Source organism: Gymnoscopelus microlampas (assembly GCF_963454915.1).
Source record: "Gymnoscopelus microlampas genome assembly, chromosome: 23".
NCBI classification, from domain to species: domain Eukaryota; kingdom Metazoa; phylum Chordata; class Actinopteri; order Myctophiformes; family Myctophidae; genus Gymnoscopelus; species Gymnoscopelus microlampas.
In genome coordinates this window covers 27,840,022-27,864,327 of record NC_139960.1, presented here as the reverse complement: position 1 = coordinate 27,864,327, position 24,306 = coordinate 27,840,022, and the positions used below count along the sequence as shown (strand labels likewise).

The 24,306-nt window shown below is 43.3% G+C and overlaps 1 protein-coding gene across 1 annotated transcript in view; it reads right to left on the bottom strand.

Annotated features, from left to right (window-relative positions):
- The window catches only part of LOC311040288 (membrane-associated guanylate kinase, WW and PDZ domain-containing protein 2-like), a 323,523-nt gene that overhangs the window by 49,701 nt on the left and 249,516 nt on the right, over positions 1–24,306 (bottom strand). The gene's annotated exons all lie outside the window — the stretch shown is intronic.

Sequence of the window (24,306 nt, the reverse complement as noted above, 5' to 3'; positions counted from 1 at the left end):
CTTTCAAGATTTCTTTTGATACCAATAAGGAATGAATGAATTATTACTGGGTGGTAGGTACTGTGACATTTGTAAAACATGGCTGCCAATGTGATAGACTGGGAATATTACACAAATCTTGGAAGAAATTCACTGAGAAATGTCTTCACCAATTTGTTTGTAAAGGTGTCTGGTTCCCAAACTGGGGGTCCCCCAAATGATTTTGGGGGGTCCCCACCCAGATGGTTAGCTTGATGTGCAACATTGTTTTCAATACTCAACAGTAAACAAACCAACATACAGTATGTGTATACAGGGTATCTGCACATTTCTAAAGTTACAATTGAATTACTCTTAAGACTCAATATTATCTCAAATATTAGGTAAGAAAGAGGCAAACATTGTGAAAATAGCCGATGTACAAGCTCACAACGCTACACTAAAAAGAATGGCCACTTGTCTGGTCTATGGGGAAGATGGACTCCTAAGTGGGGATACAGTGGAGAGAAATGGCCCCTTATGGGCCTAGAGAGGATGTGCAAGTCAGTACAGAGCTATCACAACATGTATCTAGTGTCTGGGTGTCTAGGCAGGGGTGGTGGAGGAGTGTGGCGTGGATAAGGTGCAGATGTGCTTGTCACAAACATCTCCTTATTCCTGAGACTAGTAGTTGTGTGAGGTTTTAGTGCAAAATTAATTTCACATGACTTTATTTTATGATTGGTACTGCTGGCAATAAGCTTGAACCTTGATATTTTTAACAGCAAGAAGGTACGTATAGGGGACAGCCCATGACGCCCTGGGCTCCAGTCTCCCCATAGAATCCCAATCTAACCGACCTCCACGCCCATAAGGGGCTGTGTCTCTGCTGCTATCTCACAAACAAGCATTGCTTTAGGCAAACACCAAGTTTTTGTTGTGGAGCTGTTCTGGAGAGGGGAGAGGACGCTCTGAGCCATAATGATAAGTCACTGGGGGCCCCTGGGAATATTAACGGTCAGCCACCACGACTCTCCTGTGAGCCAGTCCGACATACACCCTTGTCTGCCTGACACACAGTCATGCACCACCACGTGGAGGTCTTACAACCACCACTATGGGGGGGCGACCCTCCTTACGAATGCCTATGCCCACTCACGAGCGCCTATCTCGGGCATAGGAGCCAGCCAGACCCGCCAGGAGGTCCATTTGGCATACATACATATGTATATGACACAGTCTTGGAACATGTGGAGGTCTTACAACCACCACCACTGGGGACTGTCCTCACTACCTATGCTAACTAAAGAGAGCCTATCTCGGGAATGCCTATCTTGGGAGCAAGCGTGGAGGTCCACTTGGGACCAGTGGGACTATCCAGTGAGCCAGGCGACATAGGGACACTCCTCTCAGCCTCACGCATTAGCTAAATTCCAATACCTTAATTTCTGCCTCCTTCTCACTCCGTCCTCCAGCGTGCCGTGACTTAGAAATCGTTTGCATCCCAAATGCTAATTTGCTTTTGGAGGAGCTGAGAACGAGGAGAGCGCAGGCACCCTAAGCCACTTGGAGTGAGATCTGGCAAAGATACAAGTTTATCTTTCATGTATCGTTTGCAGAACTGTCTTCGTTGAAATGGCGTATCATTTCTGTTGGAGGTTTTGCATGTCGGACATGGGGGGGAGGAGAAGCTCAGGGTCTCCTTGGCTCCTAACTTTGCTCTTCTGTGCTCCAAGTGCCCAGGGAGCAATCCAGTGACCCCCTATACTCCCCTCTACCCACCTGAGGGGAACCCCAGGCCCATTTATGTTGGGCAGGGATATGCCCTGCCCACACATCCAGGTATATCCCCCTTTGCACCCAGTGTAAACTCTAGACCAGACCCACACCCCATACTCCCCCCTGTCTAGGCACCCAGTAGATACTCGGTTCTGACAGCTCTACACTAACCTCCACTACACTAACCTCTTTGCACACTCACACTTATTGCCTTCCTAATGTGTTAAAACATCTATTTAATGTTTTTCAAAATCTTGTGTCTACAAGATGACACTGCGCTTGTCCACGAGAAAAATAAATATTCTCGTGTATGTAGGGGAGGAGTTGGGTGGGTAAGGGGAGGGGTGCAGAGAGATTGGTTCATAATGCAAGACATTTTTTTGGGGTGGGGTGTATAGTCAAAGATGAATTTAGTTTGGGCTAAATTTGATCCACAGAGCTATCCAAAACCTTTCAATATTGAAAATATTCTCAACTGACAATATTCTCTGCCACCACCTTCTGAATTACTGCAAATTGTGACTATTAGTTTTGTTGTGTTTTGAGGATATCTTGAAGCCTTGTTCCAGTAAAAAATAAATATAAGTAGTTGGACATTTACTATATAATTAGTTAAACGGGTGACCATTTCAGTGTTTTAATCACAAACTAAATATTGGATTTCACAATTATCTAATTGTATCTCTGCAATTTGGACAAGTCCAATGGATTCCCAGGCGCTTTTTTAGGGTACGGTGCTTTTTTTCATATATGCAAAGTACAGCACCATATTCAATCACACTCACACATGATTGCTGTGTGTGGCAGGGGCAACATGAAGCCATGTCATTAATTAATGGATATATGAATTTATGATTTCAGTAGTAAGAACTTTTTTATATACACATCCAAACCAAAGGTGCATAGATTAATTCATTTTAAGAATTGCAGGCCTCAATACAGAGAAGCATTACACAAATGGAATACTGTGATTAGGGGTATGTGTCACGGTGCGGGGCAGAGAATTGTAGGACCCAAGCGCAGACAGTGACGCGGAGACAGAACGGATCAGATGCAGGGGTTTTAATAACTAAAGAGGGAAAACAAGGCAAGGCTAGGTAACTGACAGAACACTGTGACAACAACAAAGAATCAACACAGACTGGAAACAGAGGGGCATATACATAGACAGGGACTAACTAGGCACAGGTGAGAACAAAAGACAATTAACACATGATTGGCTGTAACAGAACAAGACACAGGTGAACTACAAATGCAATCACAAACAGGCAAGACAAGACAGGAAGCGGCGACAAGGCAAAACAGGAAACACTAAGACAACACTACAAAATAACAGTACAGGGAGAACAGGGAACAATACAACAGGAAGAGTGGCCAAAAGGGTCCAAAAGGGTCCAATACCATATAAGGTCAGACATAGGCTAAATAATAAAGTCACAGTCCACGGTCCGAGGAGCGGACCGTGACAGTACCTCCCCTCCACGGGACGACTTCCAGGCGTCCCAGAACCGGAATGGGGGGGGGGCAGAGAAGCGGACCAGAACCTCCGGTGGGGGAAGGGGCAGAGACAGGGGGAGGGGGGGGGGGGGGGCGCTGCCAGGGCTCTGCGCGGAGGACATCAGCGCAGAGGGCACAGGCAGGGCAGGAAGGCGAGGCGTGGGTCGAGGCCGGGAAGGCCAACCGGGTCCGGCCGGACTGCGGCAGGTGAGTCCGGTTGAGCAGGCGAAGACCAGGCCGAGAAGACTGGAACGAGGCCAGATGGGCCGCCGGGCACTAGCCGGAGCGCGGCTGGGGAGGCCCGGACGGCAGGCGAAGGTCCAGGGACGGAGACAGGGGGGTCGAGGCCAGATGGGCCGCCGGGAACCAGCCGGGACACGGCTGGGGAGGCCCGGGCGGCAGGCGAAGAACCAGGGGGGGGGGGGGCTGCCAGGGCTCTGCGCGGAGGGCATCGGCGCAGAGGGCACAGGCAGGGCAGGAGAGGCCCCGGACAGCGGCGACCGGAAAACGGGTCACGAGCGGCCCTGCCGAGACCACGAACCAGCACAGAAGGACCGGACACCGCACCTGGATACTGGCGGAGCACGTCCAGGTTCGGACGTCTCGGCAGGCCGCCCGCCGTTCGTCGCTGCTGACCCGGGGCGAAGCAGGAGTTGGACCGTGGAGGCTCCGGGATGCTGGGCAGTGAAGGCTCCTGGATGCTGGGCAGAGGAGGAGCGTGGGCGGTGTCGAAGGCCAGGACGAAGACGCCCCCTCGCCCGGTTCCCCCTGATGATAGCCAAGCGAGACCCAGCATAGGGAAGCAGCTGTCTCAGCAAAGGCAGGCCCAGGGAACACAGGGTCAACAGGGGCAGGCTCGGAGCAGAGAGGCTGGAGGCCTACAACCCCAAGGGGTGCAGGCTGAGGAGTAGGCTGGCCATCGACAGGCTGGAGAGCAGGTTGGTGAACAGGCAATGGCTAGCAGGCAAGAAGAGTACTTCACCAAAGCCATCTGCTGACTGTCCGCTGGGTCCATTTGGTTGATTCATTCTGTCACGGTGCGGGGCAGAGAATTGTAGGACCCAAGCGCAGACAGTGACGCGGAGACAGAACGGATCAGATGCAGGGGTTTTAATAACTAAAGAGGGAAAACAAGGCAAGGCTAGGTAACTGACAGAACACTGTGACAACAACAAAGAATCAACACAGACTGGAAACAGAGGGGCATATACATAGACAGGGACTAACTAGGCACAGGTGAGAACAAAAGACAATTAACACATGATTGGCTGTAACAGAACAAGACACAGGTGAACTACAAATGCAATCACAAACAGGCAAGACAAGACAGGAAGCGGCGACAAGGCAAAACAGGAAACACTAAGACAACACTACAAAATAACAGTACAGGGAGAACAGGGAACAATACAACAGGAAGAGTGGCCAAAAGGGTCCAAAAGGGTCCAATACCATATAAGGTCAGACATAGGCTAAATAATAAAGTCACAGTCCACGGTCCGAGGAGCGGACCGTGACAGTATGTAAGTCTAAAGAAATCTCATTTGCAATAAAACTGTACTAGATCTCTCCACACAACCACTGGTTATTGTTTAATAGCATCTTAGGCTATGCAGTAACAGCTTGTTTGACATAAATGTATGTTTTTTTTCTAAATGAGGGAAAGTAGAGGAGTCCACACTACAAAGGTACCATTTCCGCCTAAACTAAAAGTGTGTTTAAAGGACTATATTTCAGTATTTCTTTAGGTAAATTACATTCTGACTCTTTGGTGATGTAGGGTAAACACCTGGTTCATACCTCAGCAAATTTGATGAAGATAAGAGTGAGCATTCTCAGGTTATAGCATTTTTGGTCACCTTTGCCCTATTCGGATTTGCCTATTCCAGAGATTGAGGTAGTTCTAAAGAATAGCCAAAACAACTAATTTTGCCCCAAAATAAAATTTCACAACAATCCATTTCATTAATGGGAGACCCTAAAGATAAGAAAAAACATGGTTGTGTTTTGTTCTACCTCGGGTAGGGGTATCTCAAAATCTGAGGGCCTCTGCTACAGGACTTATAAGCTTCAAACTAAGCTTTGCCGCCGTTCGTTTTCCATGATACTTCCAGTTATCAAATGCGACCCACTGTGGTTTATCAACTACAGCAGTGGTTTTCAACCTTTTTCATGCCATGGGGACCCCTAAATTGATCTACATTTGGCCACGGACCCCCATCTGAATTTTTTTTGTGCCAGGGACCCCCCCAAGATGCAAAGATTTGAGTTAAAAAATGTCGCTTTACAAATATATATATATTCAAAGATATGCACACATATTCAAGATTTTTCAAAAATAGCAGATCTACAAGCTCATAGCGCGGCACTCGGTGCCGCGCTATGAGCTTGTAGATCTGCTATTTTTGATGAGCGTATTATGCTATTTTTGATGAGCATAACCCCCCCCCCAAGGACCCCCCCCCAAGGACCCTTGGGGGTCCCCGGACCCCACTTTGAGAACCAATGAGCTACGGAACAAGCAAAGTAAAACCTGAGTATCAATTCAAATGTAAAAACTGACCGTCAAGAGTTGAATTAGCACGGCAACATTTACGGTGTGGACAAAGGCAACGTTGGAGGCTCTGTACGAAACTAGCCGTCTATACGCTGGTTGTGTCGTGTGTGTGTGTGTCTGTCTGTGTGGTGATCTGAGGGTAATCTCACAAACCACTGGACAGATCGGTGACAAATGTCTTGTATACGCTGCCAGTAGGCTAACTTAGTACCTCCCTGCATTACTTCAGTTCACACTATGTTTAAAATGGTGGCACATTTTTTTTACTTTCGTTTTATAATGGACGTTTTTGGAGTCAAACGTCAAACAGTAGATTATGTCATAGAGCAGTGCTTCTCAAACTTGTTCGTGCCAGGGACCCCCAAATCGATATATATTTGGCTACGGACCCCCATATGAAAATATGTTGTGCCAGGGACCCCCAGAAGCAAAAAAAATTGTGTTAAAATGTTTGCTTAAAAACAAATATATATATAATTTAAAAAAATCACTAATGTTCAAGATTTTAGAAAAATAGCAGATCTACATGCTCATAGCGCTATGAGCATGTAGATCATATGAATGAACGATAATTACACTCGCAAAGGGAGACCTTTTGTTAATACAGCAGAATGATCTAGTGCCGCACAGACACAACGCCTGACAAAGTCACACGAATGGCGCGGTTCGATTTAAGGGAATTGTGTCAGTATATCAGCGCTAAGTAAATATTTCAGTGTATTTAAATGTCTGCGCTCCTACAGTACGCCAAACATCCATTGTGACTGGATCTAATTAAGCTACTTTACCGCCTGGAGGTGATTTGTGAATCCGTCACCACGTTTAGCCAGAGGGAGGGGGGGGGGCTGTGGTGATGAACAGGCTTTGGGGATTAACCCACTCATTCCGGGAACGCGTCTGTGTCATTTTAAGATTTCTTTGGGCTATTCAAAAATAGCAGATCTACAAGCTCATAGCGCGGCACCGAGTGCCGCGCTATGAGCTTGTAGATCTGCTATTTAAAAAAATAATAATTTGTCAAATGTTTGAATATTTATGTACATTTTTTTTACTCAAATCTTTGCTCCTGGGGGTCCCTGCTGGAACAACATATTTTGAGATGGGGGGGGGGGGTCCGCGGACAAATACATATAATTTTGGGTGGTCCTTGACATGAAAAAGTTTGAGGACCACTGATATTATAGCAACTTAAGTAAAAAAAACTAAAAAACATTTAGGATTTAGAAGACGAATCCCCAGACCAGAAGCAAAAATTTGAGTAAAAGAAAAATTGCTTTAAAAAACATATATGTATATATATATATTCACGCTATGAGCTTGTAGATCTGCTATTTTTGAATAGCCCAAAGTATAAAATAATCCCGGTCTTAATGGGTTAAATATACGCTACTTCGCTGCTGTGAGACAAGAAGCTGGCAGTGGATGAACTGCCGCTCCAAACAAAGGGCTGGTTTGGTGTGAGAAGAGAGTGGAGCAATGTTTGCCCCGACCGTGAGGCCATGGCAAGTGGGCCCCCAAATAATTGGCAAAACACCAAGATTGAAATGATAATATAACATTAATATTAACCCATTAAGACCTGAAGCCGATTCTACATGTCTCCTAAATCCTAACAGTTTTCTGAAAAACGTATGTTTCTATATCAGTGGTGCTCAAACTTTTTCATGTCAAGGACCCCCAAAACTATATGTATTTGGCCGCCGACCCCCATCTCAAAATGTTTTGTTCCAGAAGCAAAGATCTGAGTTAAAAAAACGTGCTTTAAAACAATATATTAAAAGATGTGCACACATTTTCACCATTTAAAAAAAATAGCAGATCTACAAGCTCGTAGCGCGGCACTCGGCGCCGCGCTACGAGCTTGTATATGTGCTATTATCTTAATGGGTTAATTTACCAAAAAAACACAAAAAGTTATAAATATGGCGATAGGAGGCTCGACCGCGACGATATCCTATTGTGGCGGAATGCAGCAAAGCATAGAAAGTGACATAAACATGTGTGTGTACGTAGAAAGTGACATAAACATGTGTGTGTACGTAGAAAGTGACATAAACATGTGTGTGTACGTAAAAAGTGACATAAACATGTGTGTGTACGTAGAAAGTGATGCAAACTCAAATCCCGTAATGGAACTCATGACCCAGTTATGGGGCAAACCGTAAAAAAACAACAACTGCATGCTCTGTCTTCCTGGTTCAATTTTCCCTCCTTCCTGTCTTTCAAGTGCTGCCACCGATTCCCCCCCCCCCCCCCCCCCCCCTCAGGGAACCCACAAGTGTATGCAAATGGAAAGGAACGAATTAAAGGGTGACCGCTTGAATTATGTGTGCCAGCCTGGGTCTGGCAGGGTTCCAGTTACACTATAAAAAACACTCCTCTGTCTGAAGTGCCAGCGGAATGGTGATACAAGAGAAAATCCCCAAAACGTAGATGGCCAGTGAAGAATTCCTTTAGTCCATCATGATATTTCACACAATCAGCCGGAGCAATAATTCAAGGTCAGAAGTAAAAATAATAATATGAACCCATTAAGACCTGGAACGCATCTGTGTCATTTTTAGCTAAAAATAATTATTTTACACTTTGGCTATTAAAAAATAGCAGATCTACGAGCTCATAGCGCGGCACCGAGTGCCGCGCTATGAGCTTGTAGATCTGCTATTTTTGAAAAATCGTGAAAATCTTTGAATACATGTTGTTTTAAAGCGAACATTTTAACTCAAATCTTTGCTTCTGGGTCTCAGGTCTTAACTCATTTAGTGCCATTAACGTGTTTCACGTGTTTTACCGCTATGGTGCAACGTGCCATTCACGTGTTCTTGAAAAAAATAGAAAAAAAATAATATATATATATATATATATATATATATATATTTTTTTTTTTTTTTTTTTTTTTTTTCTCAGAACCCAAGATATCATTATCTGAAGATTTGCAGCTCCATCCTCTCCTTGTTTAACTTATAACTGAAAAAGGCTGTATCTCGCTTCCTAAGCACTTTTTTTTTACTTTGAAAAAAAAAAATCACACCCTGTGTGAAGGAAGCGGTGCCTTTGGGGCGGGGCTTAACTCATTTCAGTTCGTCCCTATTGGTGGTCTGAGTCCACTTACCAAATTTGTACTTGGTAGCATGCTGCAAACTGGAATAATGGCTGTTTAAAGCCCAGCCAATGGGCAGACAGAGGGGGCGGGGCTTAAGTAATTACAGTTTGTCCCTATTGGTGGTTTTAGTCCATGTCCAAAATTTGTACTCCGTAGCATGCTGCGAACTTGAGTTATGGCTGTTTAAAGGCCAGCCAATGGGAAGACAGAGGGGGCGGGGCTTGAGCAATTCATGCTCGGCCCGTATTGGTGGTCTAAGTCCACATACCAAATTTGGACTTGGTGGCATGCTGCAAAATGGAGTTATAGCTGTTTAAAATCCCATGCTCATCCCGTGCTCATACGGGCGGACGTCCCTGGGGGTCCCTGGACCCCTCTTTGATAACCGGTGGCACGTGTGGCCAATGAGAGGAGAGATGGCAAAGGCAATCTCCAAGTCCGTGTGTGTGTGTGTGTGTGTGTGCGTGTGCGTGTGTTTGTATGTGTTGCTTCTTTGCCGTGCTCATCCCGGGCTCATACACACAGACACACAGATACACAGACAGACACACAGACACACACACAGACACCGAGTCAAAGCCACGTATAGAGCGGTTGGCACCGCTAAAAATAAATAAATCGTAGTGGCCAGAAATAACCAGAAATAATTTGGGCACTCAATGAGTTAATGGGTTAAAGATTTCAACAGAGTCCGCCTCTCTAATCTCTTTAGGTAATGTGCTCCGTAATTTGGGAGTGCAAATGAAGAAAGCCACATCTGCATTTTTCTTTTTTGGGTTAGGTTTATGCTTATCTAGCAAAGCCTGGAGTAGAGGATCCAAGGGCATGTGAAGGAATATAAAACAACAGGGAGCGTGTGATGTTGGCCCCCGTTCAGAGCTTTACATATAAGTAGAAGGACCTTAACCCCTTAAGACCTGGAACGCATCTGTGTCACTTTTTGATTTGAGCTAAAAAGCATTATTTTACACTGTGAAAATGTGTGCAAATCTTTGAATATATATATTTTTAGAAGCATACATTTTTAACTCTGTTACAACTTCTAGGGGCCCCTGGAACAAAATATTTTGAGATGGGGGTCCACGTCCAATTACGTAAACATTTTGAGAACCACTGATAGTATAGCAACATAGGTTTTTTCAAAAAACTGTTAAAAGACATTTGTAGAATCCCCCAGAAGCAAAGATTTGAGTTACAAATGTTTGTTTTAAAAAATATATATATTCAAAGGTTTGCACAAAGTTTTACGATTTTTCCAAAAATAGCAGATATACAAGCTCATAGCGCGGCACTCGGTGCCGCGCTATGAGCTTGTATATCTGCTATTTTTGAATAGCCAAATAAATACAAAAAATACACAGATGTGTTCCTGGTCTAAAAGGGTTAAAATCCACTCTGGAGGACACAGGGAGTGAATGTAGTCTTGCTAAGACTAGAGTGACGTGTTCTCTCTTTTTTTGTTTTTGTTGGCAGTCTAGCAGCAGAGTTCTGAAGAAGCTGTAACCTTTCAATCGTCTTTTTAGGAAGTAAAAAAGAGCATTGCAGTGGTCCAACCTACTTGAGATCAAATCATGAATCTTTTCAACATCTTGCTCAGCAGTGTTGATTTCGTCGACTAAAACTATGACGAAAAATGGTCGTCAACTACCTTTTTTTCACTGACGAAAACTAAATAAAAACTAAGCTATGGTGACTAAAACTAAGACTAAATATACTGACAATTTCGTCAACAAATAAAAACTAGACTAAAATGTTAGTGAGGGATCTAGTGGAGAAGAGATCCAGTAGAACTAAAAGACTCATTTTGGGTTTGGTTGCGCTTGGGGTGTTGCGCTCTGAAAATAGCAGATCTACAAGCTCACAAAGCGTCGCGCTGCGACGCGTTGTGAGCTTGTAGATCGGCTATTTTCAGCACGCAATCAAGTGTAAAATCTACCATCACGACGCCATCAAGGCACCGCCAACATACATTTTAGTCGACTAAATCAATTGTAGATTTAGTCGACTATAATCTTATGATATTTAGTCGACTAAAACTAGACTAACAGTAAAACCTCTCAGATGACTAAACTATGACTAAAAAGACTATGACTGAAACTGAATCAAAATGTGCTGTCAAAATCAACACTATTGCTCAGTTATGAATGGTCCTACAGTGGCAATATATCTGAGAGGAAAAATGCTGTTTTGTCCACTTTGTTTATATAGGGTTTACAATAGAGGGTTGCCAAGTCCTTCTTACTTTGGGGCTAACTAATAAGCTCATTTAATGTTATTGATTTCACACAGACAGGCGGTCGTTTGGTTCAACAGATACAGTATGTACAATTGTGTATCAGCATAGCTATATGGAAGCTAACATTGTGTTTTCTAATGAGATCCCTAGTGGGAACACATTATCTCATATTTCTCTGGATGGCACATGTTATCCTCAACTGATAAAAACAATGTCCTTCCGCTAATGTATGTTAGCAACCAGTTTAGAACAGAGTCTGAGATGCCAACTGAGCTTAACTCATTCACTGCCAAGGATTACATTTTTTTTTTTTTCCCCCTCACAATGAACCCAAGATATCCTGATCCGAAGATTTGCTGCTCCATTCACCTCTTGGTTAACTTATTACTTAAAAATCCTGTATCTCGGCTCCAATGTACTTTTTTTTTTACTATGTATTTTTGGTCAAGACATGCTATTTTCAAAGGCAGACAATGAACTCATTCCTTGCCAGACTTAGTTCTGGCTGTTTGCCCACTGCCAGCGATTTAGTGTTTTTTATAACTTTAAAATTAAGTCACGTCACTCAGACAACAGACATTCCGATCGGGGCGGAGTCTCCGTCCACCAGCCCAGCGTAAAAACACCATGTTTCGCCATGTGAACGGAAAACGCACTTACTTTTCCACCTCGCCACAGACCTCGCTAAATCCCTTATGATCGCGTGTTCAACTGTTTGTAGACACACAGGGTAGTTGTGTGAGTGGCCCAGAGAAGACATTTTCAATCGGCGACATTACATTTTGCAGTGGTGGAAAGTAACTAAGTACATTTACTTAAGTACTGTACTTAAGTAACATTTTGAGGTATTTGTACTTTACTTGAGTATTTCCAAGTTCCAATACTTTTACTTCTACTCCACTACATCTCAGAGACAAATATTGTACTTTTACTCCACTACAATTATTTGAGAACTTTAGTTACTAGTTACTTTTCATATATAAATTATTATATTATGAAACATACTTTAATCACTTTAGCCCTATTTTATACCTAGGCTATTTGAAAATAGCCGATCTACAAGCTCACAACGTGTCGCGATGCGACGCGTTGTGAGCTTGTAGATCTGCTATTTTCAAATATTTTAGTACTTAGTACTTACTTTTGGTAGTTTAAGTACATTTTGATGCCAATACTTTTGTACTTTTACTCAAGTAAATTTTGAATTCTGGACTTTTACTTGTAACAAAGTATTTCTATAATGCAGTATTGACACTTTTACTTAAGTAAAACATTTGAGTACTTTTTCCACCACTGCCATTTTGCAGTAGTAGCAGTTTCTAAACAGCGTTCCTAAACAGCGTTCCTAAACAGCGTTCCACGGCGGAGAAAGACAAAGCCGAGATAATGCCGTTTGACCTCGTGACCTCGTTGACATTTGTGAAACCACACAGTATAACCCTCAGTTAACTGTATCAATTAATGCACTTAACCACCTAAACCCTGTACTTAGCTGACCAGACCACCATCGGTCTACACTAGGCCCCCCTCATTTTGTTCCCTCTACACCAACAATCACCTCGCTGACAATAGCCGATCTATAAGCTCGTCCCATTGCTACATTGTGAGCTTAATAGATCAGAATGTTCACCCCAGAATAGGGACGCTAGAGAGAGAGCGAGAGCGAGAGAGAATTACTAGGCAATAGGCATCATTGACTTGAGGTAATCCTCAGGGTAGACGCATTGTCGAGTCAGGCGTACCAGACATTTAGCTTGGACGTGGGTGTCAGTGGTGCCCTCTGGCTAAATGTTGAGAGGGTATGGGATGGAGAGATAGATAGACAGAGAGAGAGAGAGACACAGACAGACAGACAGACAGACAGACAGACAGACAGACAGACAGACAGACAGACAGACAGACAGACAGACAGACAGACAGACAGACAGACAGAGAGAGAGAGAGAGACAGAGAGAGAGAGAGAGAGAGAGAGAGAGAGAGAGAGAGAGAGAGAGAGAGAGAGAGAGAGAGATAGATAGATAGATAGATAGATAGATAGATAGATAGATAGATAGATAGATAGATAGAGAGAGAGAGAGAGAGAGAGAGAGAGAGAGAGAGAGAGAGAGAGAGAGAGAGAGAGAGAGGGAGCAGTGGTAGAAAAAAGCACTCAGATGTTTTACCTAAGTAAAAGTATCGATACTGCAATTTAGAAATACTCCGTTCCAAGTAAAAGTCCGGAATTCTAAATGTATACTTGAGTAAAAGTACAAAAGTATTGGCATCAAAATGTACTTAAAGTACCAAAAGTAAAAGTACTCATTATGCAGAATGTCCCATTTCGAAATGTATACAAAACTTTTGAAAACAGCAGATCTACAAGCTCACAACGCGTCGCATCGCGACGCGTTGTGAGCTTGTAGATCGGCTGTTTTCAGATAGCCAAAATATATATAGAGCTTAAGTCGTTAATGTATGTTTAGAAATAAATATCTAAATCTAAAAAGTACGTTTTCAAATGATTGTAGTGGAGTAAAAGTACAAGTATCGAAAATTGGAAATACTCCACTAAAGTAAAAAACACCTCAAAATTGTACTTAAGTACAGTACTTGAGTAAATGTACTTAGTTAATTTACACCACTGAGTGTGAGTGAGAAGACGGTAAGATGGAGAGAAACACGGAGGGCGAGGCAGAGCACGTCTTATCACTCTTGCTATAGGACGGGTGAAAGGAGCCGCTGTCCCTGGTGCTGAGAAAGAAGCCCTCAAACTGAATGCTATCAGACTTGAACAGCTCCGGTACGCTGAGCTACACGCACAGTGTGCGCGGGGGGGGGCAGCTTACTTCTCAATTCCCTTCCCTTTGTCTAACCCTTTAAGACCTGAGGCCATTCTTAACACATTGAGTGTCAAAAACGGTCCGGACCGTTTTTCATAATCCAAACAAGGTGTGCCAAAAACGGTTATGGCCGTTTTTGGGAAAAAATATGAATTTTAGATTTAGACTCCAATCCACTTCCTGGTTAAGTTATGACTTCAAAGCCTGTATCTCGGCTCCTGTGTACTTTTTGTTTTTACGATGTATTTTCGACTATTTTCAACTGGCTGCAACTATGGAACGGATTACCGAATGTTTTTAATCTTTTTCCCCGGATTGTACGAGACCTCTATGTGTGTAATGAGGAGATCACCGTGAGGACGGTGATCACTGAAAATGTTTTGTGACTACTTGAAAAAGGTCCAAAAATGGTTAAAATTCCAGGCACTGGAGGCACCCTGTTTTGAAAAACCCCTGGCACTCAACACATTGACTGCCAATCGCGTAGATCTACGCGAACCGATTTAAAGCCGCAGCGTGCCAGTCGCGTAGATCTACGCGACTCGCATTTCCCATGTTAAATCGAAAAAGTGCACTTTCCGGAATTTTTTTCGACCCATTTCCGGTTCCGGGGCCGACCGGAAACGGAATAAAACTGGTTCAGTTTTTTTCGCTCGCATCCGTTTCCTGTCTAGGCATCAGCTTAGAATCGATTTATCTCCCTTGTGGTTTTCCTCACCGCATCGTCCTGTCTAACGTTCTCGCCTGTAACTTCAAGATGGAGGCACGGATCGGCTCGCAGTTTTTTGTTTTTGTTTTTCACGGATCCCGTGTTTGTGTCGAACCAAATGAACGCGGATTTTAAACGGATTTAGCGGGGGCTATGACGACATGAAAAAAACAAAAAAACAACAAAAAGAGCTTGGCACTGGTAGGTACATTATGAGATTAACCTCTGGCGTTCAATGTGTGTTAATGGGCTAATGGACCTGACCTTAACGCGTTAACGTGTTAGAGGAGAGCGTTCTGAACACACAGAAGTTGAGTTCTGAGAATCTTTGTGCTTCAGCTGAGTTTTTCGGGCTGACTGGCACCCTCTGGCAAACAGGCAACGTACCATAACTTAGCTTCCGGCTACTCACTAAACCTTCACCAAAAGGTTAAAAGTCCAAATCTGCTAAATCTGGCATATTTACACATAATCATGTCTACTGTATGTTAGTCCTCATCACAATCATCATTCGGTGTTCATTAATGTGCACTGTCCCTGAAAGTATATTTTAAAGGTCCTAAAAGATATGGCATTTCTACAATATAAAGGTTACAGTCTTTACCATTTTGTCAACAAAGTATTCAAGTGACCCAGGATGTCAGTACAATATATTGATTCACTTTTTTTGAAATTTGAAACATTTCATGAGAAAGTGTCACTGCTGGATTAACACCTTGATTGCCTATATCGAGTATTAACTCGATATTAGGTATTTTCATTGGTTTAATCTGTGATCGCGCTTGTCTGTTTAATTTTCATCAGCACTTTCGTTTTCCACTTGCGTCACACTCACCCGGAGCCGGATGTATAACGCAGATTTCGTTTCCGGGTCACATTGTTTTTCTCCGGTCATTTTCGTCCAGAATAGGGAAAAACACGTTTTTTTTCACACAGTATAAAAAACGAACGGACGGCTCAACTTCTATTTTCTTTGGTCCGGGTGACTAACAGTCATCGTCGTCGTGTATCACATCGTTTTCAGGCCGATCCGGGGATCAGGGATTGTCGAATCATAACATCCGGTGAATGACCGGATTTGACGTGGGCCTGTTTGGGAGGGGGCGAGCGAGGTGATCAATGTGTGGATTTGCTGCTCTCTTCTGGTGGAACTGTCGTAGTGCTTAAAACCACAATCAGATAATTTATTTGAATGAAAAATTACAATTTTTTTAAAATTTGAAAAACACGCAAATTGCTGGCACAGGGGTGAGTACATTATGAATAAACTCTGGCAGTCAATGTGTTAATCTGGATTAGGATGAACAAAAAAAAAGACTACACATACATACAGGCTAACACATGCCCACACAAGTGCTCTATAATATCACAGTATTTCAACTATTTAAATGGATTCTGACCATTAGATTTGATGGCAGCATGGGTAAATCCTCCAGCACATTATGCATACAGATCCATCCCCACGAGGGAGGCAGGCAACTTCAGATAACAGCAGCGGCTGAACAATGATTACGTTCTAATATGTGTCCCTTCCATGTTGTTACCGATTTGCTCAATAATGGCACGAATGAAGCGGAGTGGAGTGGAATGAACGGATGAATTGATTTGCATTGCAGATGTGGCTGAGTATGCACAACATTAAATCTCAAAATAGAGCAATTTATGAGCGGAGAAGAGATCCAGTAAAACTAAGACAAGTCAAGGGAAAATAGCAGATCGATTTTTTGCTTATATTTTCTGAAAATAGCAGATCTACAAGCTCACAATGCGTCGCAGTGCGACGCGTTGTGAGCTTGTAGATCTGCTATTTTCAGCATGCAACCAAAAGTGTAAAATCAGCCATTACGACGCCATCAAGGCACCGCCCAAAAATATGTTTTAGTCGACTAAATCAACTGTGGATTTAGTCGACTATAATCTTATGGTATTTACTCGACTAAAACTAGACAAAAACTAAAACATTTCAGATGACTAAAATATGACTAAAACTAAGTGGAATTTGATTCAAAAGACTATGACTAAAACTATCAAAATTTGCTGTCAAAATCAACACTACTGGAGTGTGTGGTTTTGTCGATGCAGAGGCTATGAGGCCTTTGGTTTCCGTGGCCCTCCTGCTGTTGGCAGCGAGCAGTGGTGGGGAAAGTACTCAAATGTTTTACTTAAGTAAAAGTATCAATACTGCAATTTAGAAGTACTACAAGTAAGAGTCCGGAATTCAAAATTGACTTGAGTAAAAGTACAAATGTATTGGTATCAAGATGTACTTGAAGTACCAACAGTAGAAATGACTCATTACGCAGGATGTCCCATTTCACAAGTTTTCAAATGTATAAAATGAATAAAAATCATTTGAAAATAGCCGATCTACAAGCTCACAATGCGTCGCATCGCGACGCATTGTGAGCTTGTAGATCTGCTATTTTCAAATGGCCGAAATGTATATAGGGCTGAAGTGGATAATGTATGTCATGTAATAATAATAAAAAGTCGACAAAGTAACTAGTAACTAAAGCTTTCAAATAATTGTAGTGGAGTGAAAGTACAATATTTGCCTCTCAGATGTAATGGAGTAGAAGTAAAAGTATTGGAAATACTCAATTAAAGTACAAACACCTCAAAATTGGACTTAAGTACAGTACTTGAGTACATGTACTCCACTGGCAGGGAGTCCAAACTCCGCTGGCCCAATTGAACCCGTTTGGTTCCTTCCACACAGTTCCGACCTGGCTCTCTCTTTACTTTAGAAGTTCCTTGGCTGGTGTTCCTGGGCTCCGATCAGATTGGCTATTGATCTCTGGCAGGTTTCTGGGCGAGGAGAGCGCAAACGGGGACAGAGCTGTGAGCGTGAACACGGCTGGCAGCCGGTATATAGTCCACTGGCAGAATGCCAAGCTCATCTCTCTCCCCCCTCTCTCTCTCTCTCTCTCTCTCTCTCTCGCTTTCCTATCTTCCTCCATCTATGTGTCTTTTCTGCCATCCCTCCTCTCTTTCTCTTGCAAGAACAAATGCAAATGGTAGAGAGAGAACGAGTGCATGAGATGAATGCACACACCACAGATGCACACGGGCACACAAGCGCGCGCACACACGCACGCACACACACACGCACACGCACACACACGCACACACACACACACACACACACACACACACACACACACACACACACACACACACACACACACACACACACACACACACACACACAATTAAGCCATTAAGACCAGGAACGCATCTGTGTAATTCTTTCTCAAATCTTAGCTTCTGGGGGTCCCTGGAACAAAATGTTTTGAGATGGGGGTCCGTGGTCAAATACATATAACTTTGGGGGGGGATCCTTGACATGAAAATGTTTTGAGAACCACTGATTGTAGCAACAAAGGTTTAAAAGGGAAAAAAAGAAGGATTTAGAAGACATTTGTAGAATCCCCAGAAGCAAAGATTTGAGTTACAAATGTTCGCTTAAAAAAACAACAACTACATATTGAAATATTTGCACAAACTTTCACGATTTTTCAAATAAATAGCAGATATTCAAGCTCATAGCGCGGCACTCGCTCAGTGATTCAAACTCCATCTCTTATAACTGCAGTACTCTGAGTACATAGCGGTTATCTGGTCATCTTTGTGTTATTACTGAGGCCAGATGAACAGCCAAGCAAGGCCACTGAGTCAAAATACAGAGTGCGTACTGTAGTTGCCGGTGTCACGCACCAAAATTAGCAGATCAACAGGCTCGTGAACCAGTTACTTTCGATAATAACACCCTCGCTCAAATAAGTATAACTCGGGTTGTAGTGTGCAGCCTTGGATGAATCCAGCCATGTGTGTGTGCGTGTTGGCAGCAGTGGGCACAGTCGAATCCTCAGTGTTAAAGGGGAATTTTGGACCACGGTTTTCTTACCTTTTCTATGATGTTATGATTATGCTAGGATGAATGGTACAGTAGAAAAAAATCATAACTACATTCCGGGTCCGCCACAGCTAAAAACGTGCGCCAATGGAGTACAGAAGTCCTGACGTCACTCGTTCATCCCCAGGTTCGTAAAGTCATTTCGCTATGGAGAATAACATTGGGTCATCATAGAATCGTCTCATATAAGAATTTTGTGGTCCAAAAATAAACAAACTGTCCTGGCGATATTGTCAGGGAGGAGGTTCTGTATCGTTTATGATAGTCAGTCACTTATATTTGATACAGTCTGTTTCTGGCGAATATTGTACTAATTCGGCGGAAGTAACATTATCGTTTTCTCACCGTCAGTTGATGCTTCATATCCATAAGAGTAAAACCGCCGTGGTCATGTGTTTATTTTTGGAACACAGTTCTTATTTGACGCGATATTAAATACGTCTATGGGGATTCAGAATGGGGGTGGAAAACCGCGAACCAGGTAGACAAACCTAGGATGTGTAAATTACGTCAGACTTCGGTGCTCTATAGGCCTTGCGGTAGAAAGCATATTTTGATAGCTTTTTTTTCTCTTTCTGACGTTCATAGAGACAGAACACTATGCAACGTGATTGTCTTGAATGCACCCCACCGGAAGTTTCGCTCGACGAGATTGAAATCTTGTCTTTTTTTCAAAAATAGCAGATCTACAAGCTCACAGCTTGTATATCTTCTATTTTTGAATAGCCAAAGTATAAAACAATGCTTAAAATCTAAAATGACAGATGCTTTCCTGGACTTAATGGGCTAAAGCTGGTATGCCAATGAGGACAGCCTGTGAATGGTCTATATAGCCTAATGAGGCTTTCTCGCACACGCACACGCACACACACACACACACACACACACACACACACACATGCACACGCATGCACGCAATTACGGCTGATGAGAGACAGGGCAGCCATTTGTTAAAGGACTGGCTAAATATCATCAACTACATTAGAAGCCTGGGCTGGTTGGAGGTGATCATCAGGTTTAATTGACTGGAAGTTGCGCTCGTTAAGTGGCTGTGGCGTTTCTGGACGGTGACGTGACGATTCACCCCAGCACCGCATTATACACGTGGGTGACAAAAAAAAGAGTTAAAGGGGAATACCACTCATTTTCTACATTGAGCTATGTCTTTAATACACCTTAGAGGTGTTGTGTGGAAATAAGAAAAAAGTCCCCCCCCGCCCCCATGTTGCCTAGAATAATTGATTGAGGTCATGTGATCAGTGACATACGCAGGGTGTACTTTTGTCTCCGCCCACTCAGCCAAAAGGACACCCTGCGTATGTCACTGATCACATGACCTATCAATTATCCCTTTAAAGGCCGCAAAACGAAATGGACAAGATGCAAGCCTTTTCCACCTGTGCAAATAGACACTCTCTGAATGGAGAAACACACACACTCCACAGTTCACACACACACACACACACACACACACACACACACACACACACACACACACACACACACACACACACACACACACACACACACACACACACACACACACACACACACACACACACACACACACACACACACACACACTTACAATAATAACCCAGAGTGACTAAAGCGCTTCAAACAATTACAGCTGTCTAACAGCAGTTTACAACCTCGTTTCAGACACAAGTGTAAATGCAGTCATTAAACACACACACACACACAACTCACTAGCAACATTCCATGGCTAATTACCCGTGGCCATGGCAAACACCAAGCCAAGCTACATGAGCTATGGCGAACAAAACAAAGATGGAGGGAAACTGGGGGGACTAGATTTCATCAGCAGGCTGGCAGCGCTCTCTCTCTCTCTCCCTCCCTTTCTTAACCCATAAAAAAACATTATTTTACGATTTGTTTGGCTATTCAAAACTTGCAGATCTACAAGCTCATAGCGCGGCACCGGGTGCCGCGCTATGAGCTTGTAGATCTGCAAGTTTTGAAAAACCATAAAAACAGTTAAAAAAATAAATAAACTTGTGTTGTTATAATCAGAGGTTCTCGAACTGTTCCATGTCAAGGACCCCCAAAATGATATGTATTTGGCCGCAGGACAGTTAAAAATGTCCGATTAAAAAGATTAGCAAAAAATGTCAACGATGAAATAAAACATCAGATCTACAAGCTCATAGTGCGGCACTCGGTGCCGGGCTATGAGCTTGTAGATCTGCTATTTTTTGAATAGCCAAAGAAATCTTAAAAATTACACTTTCCCGGTCTTAAAGGGTTAAATTCACTCCCTCCCTTGTGTGTGTGTGTGTGTGTGAGAGAGAAAGACAGAGAGAGAGGTATGTTTACTGATGCCTGTATAGTTGCCAGTGGATGGCAGAGGCTCTCTGTCTGTCTGTGGAGCCTCCTCGCGGCTGATTCGCTGATTTATGTTTATCTCAGGTGACGGCCAATAGGAAGAGTGGGTCACCATGGCAACGCTCTGCCATATAAACCATAACAGTGCCACACGGCGGGGTGGGTACCGTGGGGTAGATAGAGAGATGTGTGTAATGTTGCAAAAGTTGAGGGAGAGAGAGAGAGAGTTATCGAGGGTGGGAGTATGTGGAATGAGTGGGATTTTAACCCATTAAGACCTGTAATGCATCTCTGTCACTTTAGATTTCTTTGCCTATTCAAAAATAGCAGATCTACAAGCTCGCGCTACGAGCTTGTAGATCTGCTATTTTTGAAAAATCGTGAAAATTATTTTTTTATATTTTTTTCCGAAAAATTGTTAGGATTTTGAATTTTTTTAGACGCTGCCTCAGGTCTTAATGGGTTAAATACCTGTCAAACCTTCTCCATTTGACGCTTGCGTGTGTGTGTGTGTGCGTGTGCGTGTGCGTGTGCGTGTGTGTGTGTGTGTGTGTGTGTGCGCGCGCACACACGTGTGTTTATCCTGCATGCCCAGCAGATGGCTCCCTCTCTTTTGTCTCATGCTGAGAAGTAGGTAGACATGTCTAGGGCACAGGAACTGTCATCACACGCACACACACACACACACACACACACACACACACACACACACACACACACACACACACACACACACACACACACACACACACACACACACACACACAGTCAGTCAGCCTTCCGAATGTTTTCCGAGGAAATGATGAGGCGCATGAAGGCGTGGTTGAACAGGGAAAGGGACTGTCAGCCAGGGAAGCAAGTAGTGTGACTGTGACAGTTCAGTGGCTGCCTAGCCCATAGAGTTATAATGTACCTAGTGGCAGTGGTGCTGTAAAGTACATGTACTCAAGTACTGTACTGGAGTACGATTTTGAGGTGCTTTTACTTTACTGAAGTGTTTCCAGTTTTCAGTACTTTTACTTCTACTCCACTACATCTCAGAGGCAACTATTGTGCTTTTAGTCCACTACAATTATTTGAAAACTTTACGTTACTAGTTACTTTTCAGATAGACATTTTTATATTATGAAACACACATTAACCACTTCAGCCCTATTTCATACATAGCTATTCGAAAATAGCAGATCTACAAGCTCACAACGCGTCGCATCGCGACGCGTTGTGAGCTTGTAGATCTGCTATTTTCAAACATGTTAGTACTTTTACTTTTGGTACTTTAAGCACATTTTGATACCAATACTTTTGTACTTTTACTCAAGTAAATTTTGAATTCCTGACTTTTGCTTGTAACAGAGTACTTCTACATTGCAGTATTGTTATTGTCACTTTTACTTTTTTCCACCACTGACCTGCACAGTGCAGCTTCACCACTGCACGCCGCGGGCACATTGGGATTGCGCATGTCTGTTTACAAACTGCACACTACTTGTTTTAACATTGTCAACTAACCAAAGGTTTACATATTTTGCATTTTAGCCGTCTGCTCTGACTGTCACTACACATGAGCCTTGCCTAGTTTAGCACGTTTCTCTGTCTCTGCTGTGACGAGACTCATCTGAAGTTAGTCTTTAACCCATTGAGACCTGAAGCCGATTCTACATGTCTCCTAAATCTCAACAGTTTTCTGAAAAACGTATGTTTCTATATCAGTGGTGCTCAATCTTTTTCATGTCAAGGACCCCCAAAATTATATGTATTTGGCCGCGGACCCCGATCAAAATATTTTGTTCCAGGGACCCCCAGAAGCAACGATTTGAGTTAAAAATGTTTGCTTAAAAAAATATATATATTGAAAGATTTGCACACATTTTCACGATTTTTCAAAAATAGCAGATCTACAAGCTGGTAGCGCGGCACTCGGTGCCGCGCTATGAGCTTGTATATCTGCTATTTTTGAATAGCCTAAAGTGTAAAATAATGATTTTTAGCTCAAATCAAAAAATGGCACAATTCCAGGTCTTAATGGGTTAAATGGTAAAATGATAACAGGTGACATTTATATAGCGACTTGTGTGTCTCTCTCTGTTCTGTGGCGCAGCATAACGCTGTCAGCTAAAGTCTCAGCTCTGACCTTTTGTCAGGCCATAGACGCGGCGGAAAAGATTCTCCCCTTTCCTTCTCTCCGGCCTGCTGTTAGAGACCAAGCGTTTTGCCAAGCTATTACCCACCTTAATAAAACTGTCCCCATTAAGCTGAAATGATGTTCGAGCTCTCAACAGTGCACAATTTGGCCCACTCCTTCAGACCACTGGGCCAATGGCCACACAATCTAATTGAACTGGCCTATTGCTCTGTCTAAGGCCTTATGCCACTAGTCTGTGTAATAGAGAGAGAGAGAGAGAGAGAGAGAGAGAGAGAGAGAGAGAGGGAGAGATAGAGAGAGAGAGAGAGAGAGAGAGAGAGAGAGAGAGAGAGAGACTGGGGTGGAGGGTGGAAGTAGGGTGGGGTGGGGTGCCAGCCACTAGTCTCGCGTAGCCAAACGTTTCATAGCTCAAGGCGGTGGTTCTCAAACTTTTTCATGCCAAGCTGTGTTTGGCCCACGGACCCCTATCTCAACATATGTTATGCCAGAGACACCCAGAATAGAAGATGTGTGTTAAAAAAAAAATCAAAATTATTCAAAATGTTCCAAACATTGTTGAGATTTTTCAAATAATTTCAAAAATAGCAGATCTACAAGCTCATAGCGCGGCACCGAGTGCCGCGCTATGAGCTTGTAGCTCTGCTATTTTTGAATAGCCAAAGTATGAAATGATTGCGACGCTATGTTAACTACTTTTGCTATTTTAACTGCTTTTGCTGGGGGACCCCCCCCCCCAAGGACCCCTGGGGGTCCCCGGACCCCACTTTGAGAAACCAATGGCCTAAGAAACTCCTCAGTAGGCGGAGTATAGGTCGGAGCGCTCTGAAAGTCTGGCTGTGTCAGGCTATAGACCATATTCACACGGCGGCCATGTTTCTATGAAGTCAATGAAAGTAGCCACCCCGGGTGGCGGCACTTTCAATGTTAAATTCCAATATGGCCGCCGTGTGAATATGGTCTATAGGCCAAGAACCTGAGGGAATCAATGAAGTGGAGATACCCTGGTGGCCGACTCTGACCACAGCTGGGGCCCATATACATTAACGAGCGAAAAATGTTTTTTTTTTACTTAAGTAAATGTACTTAGTTACTTTCCACCACTGGTACAGGCAGGCTGCTTGCTGGGTCTTCATCTCCTTTGACCAAATGGAAACAGATTACATCCCATTATACTTTATACAGACATACATAGATTTTCAGCTAGAAACTCTAAATGAGTTTAAATTTACGGTCCCAGCAATTTCCT